Here is a 9420-nt window from a genome sequence, read left to right as displayed (position 1 = left end):
CCAGGCCACTGTGCAGCTGTTTCTTTTATGACCTTGCCTTTCTGGTAAAACTCAGCATTATCTTTTGCCCCACACTTGAGCATCTCTGAAGAAGAGCAGGTACTGGGACAGTGGCTGTCATTCAGTATTTTCTGTGGGAGCTGATGCTTTGCTGCAGCCACGTGGGGTGGCTGGACCAGTAATGTAGGCAGTGTCCTGGGGCTTCACCCAGCCTAGGGCATGTGTGCAGCACAGACCCTGGTGGGAAGGGAACCTGAAGGACCAGCCTGTACAATGATTCTTCTGTATATGATGTGATGCTTATAAACATGGACTGCTCTGCTGTTTTCTGCATGGTTGGGTCATGGAGTTGGGGCCCCTTGTGTCCATTTCCTCCCTTGGCAGGAAGGGAGGCATCAGAGAGCAGAGTCTTGTCCCCAGCTTTGTCACTTGCTCACTGTCACTCTGGTCATGTCCTGTTACCTGCCTGGACCTCTGATGTATCTGCAGCAAAACAAGGACTCTGGATCAGAGGGTATCCAGGAGGTTTTGTTACTGCTCTGAAATGTCATCTGTGACTATGATTAGCAAGAGGTCAGCAAGGTTTTTACACCTGGGAACCACCTAATGAGATTCTTTACTTATCTTTTTTGGAATCCCTATGTCAGTGGATGGGCATAATACTTTCATAGATAATAGGGGTGTTCTAGAACTATTTTGACCTGTAGTTACAGAAACTGTATGTGTAGTAGAAAAGGCTTGGCTTTTGGAGAGAATCAATCTTAGTTATTAACTCTGGATGTTTATCTCAATTTCTTGTCTTACTGAATGCAAGGAGAGATGGGATTATTGTAAAGGCTACAGGCCATGCATGTGGAATGCAAACATGCCAGTGTTTCAGTAAATGGTAGCTATTTTTACTATTATAGCCCTTTCTCTACAAATATACATACATATAAATGAAGATTTCTCCTCACTGTTTTCCCTAACCCCACTGCCCCCAAATCCTGGAAGAAAAAAAAAAACAGTAAAAAGAGCAAATTTTCTTGTATTACATATGTTAATTACAACATGATATATTATACTAGATTTAATTGAAGTAAACATTTAAGTTCATTGAGCTGAAAACATTTCTATTAATATGATAAAATAGGGAGAAATGAAGTAATCACAGTGGCAAGATCAATTCAGACTGATGACATCAACTTCAAAGAGTCAGAGGCTCAGGAATTGAGTCTGTTTCTCTGTTCGCTAGGTGCATGATTCTTCATCTGTAAAATAGAGATAATAATACTATTAACCTCATAATGTTGTTTTGAGGATGAAATGCAGGAGTGATTTTAAAGCACCTGATTGCTAGGGACATAACAGTCACTTTATAAATGTTAGAATAATTTTGAAAAAAAAATTAGCTCTTAATTTTAAGCTCAGTCAGTTTTTGGTAAAACACATCCATAAAATATGACATGTAAGAAAGAAGATATTTGAATATTTAACTTCCATTATTTAAGTTTATATTTATGTAGGTACTCTATACATAGTACATTATGTAAAGGCATTCCTCAGAGCACTGATGTGACCTCACTTAGTCTCAGTTTCCTCATCTGTGAAATGGGGCCAGTACTTCCTGTGCAGCTTGTTGTGAGGATTAGAGATAAACAGCATTGTGGTCCACCACAGATCTTACTCTCCAGGAGCTGAGAGACACCTTGTGCATGTGTACAAATGATGGACCAAAATAAGACAGTCCTTCATGAGAGATGAGAGATGTAAACAGAACATTAGGAAATTAGCAGGAAGAGATGAATCCAGGATGGGTTCATGGGAGAGTGTGTTTTGGCTGAGCCTGGAAAGATGGGCAGGATATTGACAGGATGTGAGAGGAAGGGCGATTCCACATGGAAGAAAAGCTGTAAGAAAGGCAAGATGTCTGCCGTTTGGAACCCAGCCTCTGGAACCCAGCCTTCCTCTGTCAGGGCCTCATTAATGGTTTCAACAGTCTACTGTGTGGTGTTTCTACACTAAGTCTCCACCATCAGAGAAGGCCTCTTCATGTTCTTCTGGATGGATGGCATCAAGAATCAGCATCACCATTTCCTAGTTCGCATGTCTGCAGTTCAGTGAGAATTGGTTACATTTAACTTAGAGGAAAATAACGTGAATAAAAACACCTTCCCGTCAGTGGGAGGAACTGTAATATATGCTCAACTCAGGCTTTTCCCTTTAACCTAATCCAAAAATGGTGGCTGGGAATTAACCTGACTTGGATTTTACTTCAAATCCTTTGAAGTGGTTTTCCCATCTGTGGTTTGTCCATGAATAATTGTCAGAGTAATTGTCATGCTAGCAAAGTAATGCGCAAAATTCTCCAAGCCAGGCTTCAACAGTATGTGAGCTGTGAACTTCCAGATGTTCCAACTTGATTTAGAAATGGTAGAAGAACCAAAGATCAAATGGCCAACATCCATTGGATCATCAAAAAAGCAAGAGAGTTCCAGAAAAACACCTACTTCTGCTTTATTGACTATGCCTATTGACTATTGACTATGGAACACAACAAACTGTGGAAAATTCTTCAAAAGACCACCTTACCTGCCTCCTGAGAAATCTGTATGCAGGTCAAGAAGCAACAGTCAGAACTGGACATGGAACAATAGACTGGTTCCAAATTGGGAAAGGAGTACATCAAGGCTGCATATTTGTCACCCTGCTTATTTAACTTATATGCAGAGTATATCATGAGAAATGCTGGGCTGGATGAAGCACAAGCTGGAATCAAGATTGCTGGGAGGAATATCAATAACCTCAGATATGCAGATGACATCACCCTTATGGCAGAAATCCCAGAGGAACCAAAGAGCCTCTTGACAAAGGTGAAAGAGGAGAGTGAAAAAGTTGGCTTAAAACTCAACATTCAAAAAAAGAAGATCATGGCATCTGGTCTCATCACTTTTTGGCAGATAGATGGGGAAACAGTGAGTAACTTTATTTTTTTGCACTCCAAAATCACTGCAGATAGTGATTGCAGCCATGAAATTAAAAGACACTTGCTCCTTGGAAGAAAAGCTATGACCAACCTAGATGGCATATTAAAAAGCAGAGACATTATTTTGCCAACAAAGGTCCATCTAGCCAAGGCTATGGTTTTTCCAGTAGTCATGTATGGATGTGAGAGTTGGGCCATAAAGAAAGATGAGTGCCAAAGAATTGATGCTTTTGAACTGTGGTGTTGGAGAAGACTCTTGAGAGTCCCTTGGACTGCAAGGAGATCCAACTAGTCCATCCTAAAGGAGATCATTCCTGGGTGTTCACTGGAAGGACTGATGTTGGAGCTGAAGCTGCAATACGTAGGCCACCTGATGCGAAGAGCTGACTCATTTGAAAAGACCCTGATGCTGGGAAAGATTGAAGGCCGGAAGAGAAGGGACGACAGAGGATGAGACGGCTGGATGACATCACCAACTAAACGGACATGAGTTTGGGCAAGCTCCGGGAGTTGGTGAGAACTGAACTGAATTGTCAGAGTCAAGAAGGCACTCAAAGTCCTCCCACCAGACCTGGAGAGAGAGTGCTTGCATCTTATGCTTTGACTGTGCTAAATGAAGGAGTGGATTCAGGTGCCTTTTCTAGAGTATGTTTGAGATTGCTGTGCTACAATGTGGTGCTGTTTTGAGAAAGAAATGAAAAGAACATAAAATCAAAGCATAAAAGCTAAGTGGAACAGTTTGTGAAGACTGTCAACAGTGAAACAGGCCAGGTAAACAGTGTGTGGGGGGGTGGTGGTGGTGGGGCGCTGGGAACCTATCTTAAAATGTCCTGTTGTTTTTCATTAAAGCCAAAAGCATGAGATGATAATTTCTGAGCTCCACAAAGAAAGAAGGTAAAATAATGAATTTCCACCACAGAGGTATTGCTGCCTTTCATTGGATGCACTCCAGTTTAAGCTTTGAGTGAGCAGGGAACCTGTGTGCCTGTATGTCTTTGTGGCTGTCAGGGAGGATTATGATGGAGACAACCACTTTCTTTTTCTTGTGGTCACATGCTTTACATATTGTGATCCAAACTATGGGCAGGGTCCCATTGTTGGCTTGATGTGAAAATAGGCCTCAGTCACCAATAGGAAGTTACAATCAATTCATGTCCTTTTTTTTTATTTATGGAGGGTGTTCATATGTGTGTTTTGATTCTCACAGCATCATTGAGTTTAGTGACTCTTGTTTCTGCAGCACATTCTGTAGAAGATGAAAGTGAGACTTAGGGAGATCAGAAAACTTCTTATCCTGGAGACCCTACTGTGCCACTTGCTTTCTCCCCAAATTTGCTAAATTAGAGAAGGCAATGGCACCCCACTCCAGTACTCTTGCCTGGAAAATCCCATGGACGGAGGAGCCTGGTTGGCTGCAGTCCATGGGGTTGCTAGGAGTCAGACACAACTGAGCGACTTCGCTTTCACTTTTCACTTTCATGCATTGGAGAAGGAAATGGCAACTCACTCCTGTGTTCTTGCCTGGAGAATCCCAGGGACGGGGGAGCCTGGTGGGCTGCCATCTATGGGGTCGCACAGAGTCAGACATGACTAACGCGACTAAGCAGCAGCAGCAGCAGCAGAGACAAAAGAGGGATTTATCTGCAGAAAGGTACTGCTGGGCATCATAGATTGATGCCTGACGGGTTTAGTAGATAACAAACTCCCCCAAACTCTGTTTGTCTGTGCCAGGATCTTTCCAGTGGTAATTACAGGCAATCTACAATTTGTAATATAATGCTGTGTAACATAAACTTTGGTTGTTATCTTGTCATTTGGGGATGTTCTTATTTTCTCTCCCTCCCACTCCCACCAGATACTCTGATTTGTCTATTTAGTTCTTAAATAATGTTAAATTATAACTTTTGATAGATTCCCAGATTCTCAAGTTGAAACTTCATATCCTTCTTAGCTTTGAGTTTTTCCTGCTTCCATGAACAAGAATCTACTTAGTCCAGCAGTTTTTCTTGGTGTCCCTTGAGCACACTGTTTCTTTCCCTTTGATTTTTCATGTCCAGACTGTTCCGTCTTTTTTTTCTTTTATGCTTTATTTTATAGCAGTTTTAGGTTTATAGAAAAATTGAGCAGTCACTGCAGAGTTCCCATACACTCCATCTTCTGATTACCCCTAATTACCCCTTCCCAGTTTTCGCTATTATCATGTGCATTAGTGTGGTATATTTGTTACAATAGATGAACCCAAAACAATTTATTATTATTAACTAAAATCCACACTTGAAATTAAAGTTCATTTTTTATTGTACATTTCTTTGGGTTTTGACAAATACATAATGTCATACATTTAGTAGTACATTATCATACAGAGGTTTTACTGTCCTAAAATATCTGTGCTCTGCATCTTCGTCTTTCCTCCTCACTCAACCATTAGTGGTCACTGATCTTTTTCATGTAGTTATAGTTTGCCTTTTTCATAGTGTTTAAGAAAATGAAGCATTTTCAGACTGGCTTGTTTAATTTAGTCAAATGCATTAAGATTTCTCCACATGGCCTGATAACTCATTTATTTTTATTGCTAAATAATATCCCATGGTATGGTTGCACCTCAGTTTGTTTCTAAATGGAGCTAGTGAATGCCATCTTTCTTGCTTCTAGTTCTTAGAAATTATGAAAGAAATTGATATGAGTATTGAGGTACAGGTTCCTATGTGGACATAAATTTTCAATTCATATGGGCAAATATCTAGGAGAATGATTACTAGATCATGTAGTAAGCCCCATGTTAAACTTTGTAAAAAAAAGTGTCAAAATATCTTCCACAATGGCTGTGCCATTTCAAATCCCATTAGTAATGAATTATAGTTCCTGTTGCTCCACACCCTCTTCAACATTTGGTGTTTTCAGTGTTTTGAATTTTAGCCAGTCTAATAGATATATAGTAGTATCTTGTTTTGATTTGTAATTTCCTAATGACATTTTGGTTGAATATCTTTTCATATGCTTATTTTTTATTCTTCCATTTCTTGCACTGATCTTGTCAATCTACCACTTGCCTTAAGTATCACTATGGAAGACACAGGTCATGTATTATCTCTTCAGAGAGCGTGGGAAGCTGAGGCTGAGATCAGTAAAATGTTTTGTTTAAGAAACATTTACTCCTTGATAAAGTAAGACCTGTGCCTTCACCTCATGGGCCACCAGCTCTGATACCTGTGCCTCTAGCACAGACCTTCACACCTGCATGTCCAGCTGCACTGTGACACCACTGGGAGGTCATCTCAGCTTGTCCACAAGAGAAGTCTCCTAAACCTGCCTCCACCTTCTTCCCCAGCTCAGTAAATGGAGACCCTGTCCTTCCCCTTCCTCACCCCAGAAACCGTAGTCCTTTTCTCTTATAGCCCACACCTGTCCCGTCAGCAGGTCTTCCAGACTCCACCTTCCAAGTGTGTCTGGAGTGTGATCCCCTCTCTCCATTCCTGCTACTTCCACTCTGGTCCTGGCTACTGTCATCTCTCACCTAGATTATTCCAGTAGCCTCCTCGCTTGTATCTGCCCTCACCTTTCTCCCATTATTGTGTGTTTTCCACAAAGGACAGGACTGATTTCTTAAAAATCTCAGACCATGTCAATACTCCCTTTACTCCTTTATTGGAGTGACCCCAGGCTCCTCCTGCTCTGTCTCAGCCCTCACTCCCCTCATTCTTACTCTGCTTTGCTCTCCTGGCTTCCTTGCTTGTCCTGAACCCCTTGGGCATCTCCCCGTGGCCCCTCTGCTCGCCCCTCCCTTTGTGTGGAGCAGCCTCTCCAGGTCTGCCTGAGTTCCTCCCCCCACTGCCCAGATCTGCTCACACCCACTCTGAGCAGAGCCCTCACACCCCAGTGTGGATTCACTTCTCCCCCTTTACTTTCCATCTGCCTGATCTGGCTTCCTTTTCCTTCTTGTCCTCAGCACTTGTGCTCAGGTTAATTTTCCATATTGTCCATCTCCCACCGTGGAAAGAAATTCTGAGCCTTTGATTCCTCATGGCTGAATTCTTGTGCCCAGAACAATGCCTGCTGTATAGTTGATGCTCAATAAATACCTGTTACAATGGTTAAATGCATAAATGCTGTGAAAAAAATATAGAATGAAAACACATTAAAAGCCATGAGAAGTTTTTTTTTTTTTTTTTAATGTTCAAAGTTACAATTTAGTTGCTATGAAAATAAGCACACTGCTGCTGATCAAACACTTGTATGAAGTACTAATGCTGAAGGGCTAAGATAGCAGGAGGACAACACGTTTTAATTCTTTGGTTTTTCCCCTTTTCTCTCTCTCTATAGGATTTACAGTTTCTGGAGAATGGAGATCTAACTGTCGTAGGAGACCAGGGAACCACACTGAGGGGGGGGCAGAAAGCCCGGGTCAGCCTCGCCAGGTAAATGGCATTTCAGTTGTCATCCTGCCCCTCCTTCTCCATGGCTCCTAGTGGACATGAGCACAGAGACCCTGCTCACCGGGTGGGCCTGTGTCAAGCAGGGTCTTGGCTCTTTCCCTAGGCTCTTGGAATGAATATAAAGAGTTTTCGAACACTGTCACGATTCAGAGATGAGACTCAGGGAGTGTGAAGTGTCCTCTCCTGAAGTTTCTCTACGTTTTCTAGAGCCCTGTATCAGGATGCAGACATCTACCTTCTGGACGATCCACTCAGCACAGTGGATGCAGAAATCAGCAGGCACTTGTTCGAACAGTGAGTTTACTCCTGTTTTCTATCATCTATGCTTTCCAGGAACTCTGTAGAGACCAGGGAAGAGAGCTCAGGAAAGCCTTTGTACTTTGGGAGACTCAGCTCGTTCTGCCTGGTGTCTCTCTCTCCCCTCCCTTCCCCTCACAGAAGTTCCATTATAGAGAAATTTTGCATCATGCTGAGGTCAGGACAGGAAAATAGAGCAGGTGCTTCCACTGTGTGGAGGACAGCAGGGTCTGTGCTTAGGGAGTGAGTGATAGATGGCAGATTTCCCCCTGCTACTCGTAGTTGCTGAATCCAGACCCCAGGGATAAGAAGGATGATGAATAGGGTGGTCTGGTGGTCTAGTGTTTAAGAATCTGCCTTGCAATGCAGTGGACATGGGTTTTATCCCTGTTGGAGGACTAAGATCTCTTATGCCATGGAGTAACTAAGCCCCTGGGTCACAAATGTTGAGCCTGTATGCTCCAGAGCCTGCACACACAGCTTGAGAGTCTGCATTGAAATAAAAGATGCTGCATAAAATAACTAAGACCTGACACAGCTCAATAAATAAACAAATATTTAAAAAGAAGAAAGATGATGCATGCTTTTAATTTTTTTTCTTCTTCTTTTATTTATTTATTTATTTTGATTTAAGTGTCAGGGGGAAATGTTCTGCATAATCTTGAGTCTAGAGTGACCTTGTGAAATTACAGGAGGCTCACCCTGCCTCTGGCATCACATGTTCTATGCGCACAGCCCTGTGGTTTAGACATAGCCTTTTCTTAAAGTTGTCCAGGGCACAAGACCTCAGACTTCCCCCAGTCATCCATGCTGGTCCCAAACTCACCTCCAGTGCTTGGCTCATGCTGTCCCCTCTGCCTGACATCTCTTTTCTCCTCTCCTCACCTTCTAGTTCTTTTTTTATTCCCTCTGTGTAAGACTTTAGAGGTTTTTTTCTTTTTTTTTTTTTTTTTTTTGGAAGCTAATTACTTTACAATATTGTATTGGTTTTGCCATACATTGACATGAGTCCACCACAGGTGTACATGTGTTCCCCATCCTGAACCCCCCTCCAACCTCCCTCCCTCCCCATCCCATCCCTCACTGGGATGACCCAGAGGGATACATACCTTTTAAATTGGAGAATGGGACTAAATGACCTGCTACTTGGCTGCCAGTTCTTTTCCTCCATCATTTGTTCAAGGCCCATTAGAAGCCAAGTTTTTAGTACTGGCATGTGACTTCTGTGGAAGGGCCTTGTTGGTTTATTTTGCTTGTCATTCCGTTGGTTTGAAATTCTTACTAATGTCTAGAATTTCAAAGTGATTTATTCCTCACCAGCATATGGCCTCAAACATTAACATTGCTTCATTGATGCTTAATAGAATGAATACTTAGACCCACATGTAGGATTAACTTGAATTTAAAACTAGGTATCTAGAATCTGACTCTTAATTTGTGTCTGAAATTTTTGTTGGTAGTTCTTGTTAGACCACTGAATCCCTGAGGTAGAAAGACTCTGATGCTTTTCTGTGTATAATGTGTCCTAATACATGCTGACCGAGACCTCTGGTGGAGTCTAGATGGGTCTTTCTGAAAGTCTCACAAACTTGCTTTTTCTGAAGCAGCATCCACATCTACTCCGTCTTGCTGTTGTTCACCTTGGTGAAGCCAATGAGTCCTTCCAGCTGCACTTATTAAAGCCATGCTGTGTGCCCTGAGATCGATGTCCTTAGAGATGTCATT

General features: G+C 42.1%; 1 long non-coding RNA gene across 1 annotated transcript in view; it reads left to right on the top strand.

Moving 5' to 3' along the window:
- Positions 1-7691, top strand: part of LOC104995638 — a 10823-nt gene extending 3132 nt beyond the window's left edge. The window contains exons 2-3 of the long non-coding RNA XR_826071.1: positions 7286-7380; positions 7606-7691. This is a non-coding gene — a long non-coding RNA (uncharacterized LOC104995638). The remainder of the gene's footprint in view (positions 1-7285; positions 7381-7605) is intronic.
- The last annotated feature ends 1729 nt before the right edge of the window (positions 7692-9420 follow it).

This window comes from Bison bison, unplaced genomic scaffold, assembly GCF_000754665.1.
Source record: "Bison bison bison isolate TAMUID 2011002044 unplaced genomic scaffold, Bison_UMD1.0 scf7180017850955, whole genome shotgun sequence".
In the NCBI taxonomy this organism is placed as follows: Eukaryota; Metazoa; Chordata; class Mammalia; order Artiodactyla; family Bovidae; genus Bison; species Bison bison.
The sequence above is the reverse complement of the archived record's forward strand: the minus strand, read 5'-3'. Positions and strand labels throughout refer to the sequence as shown.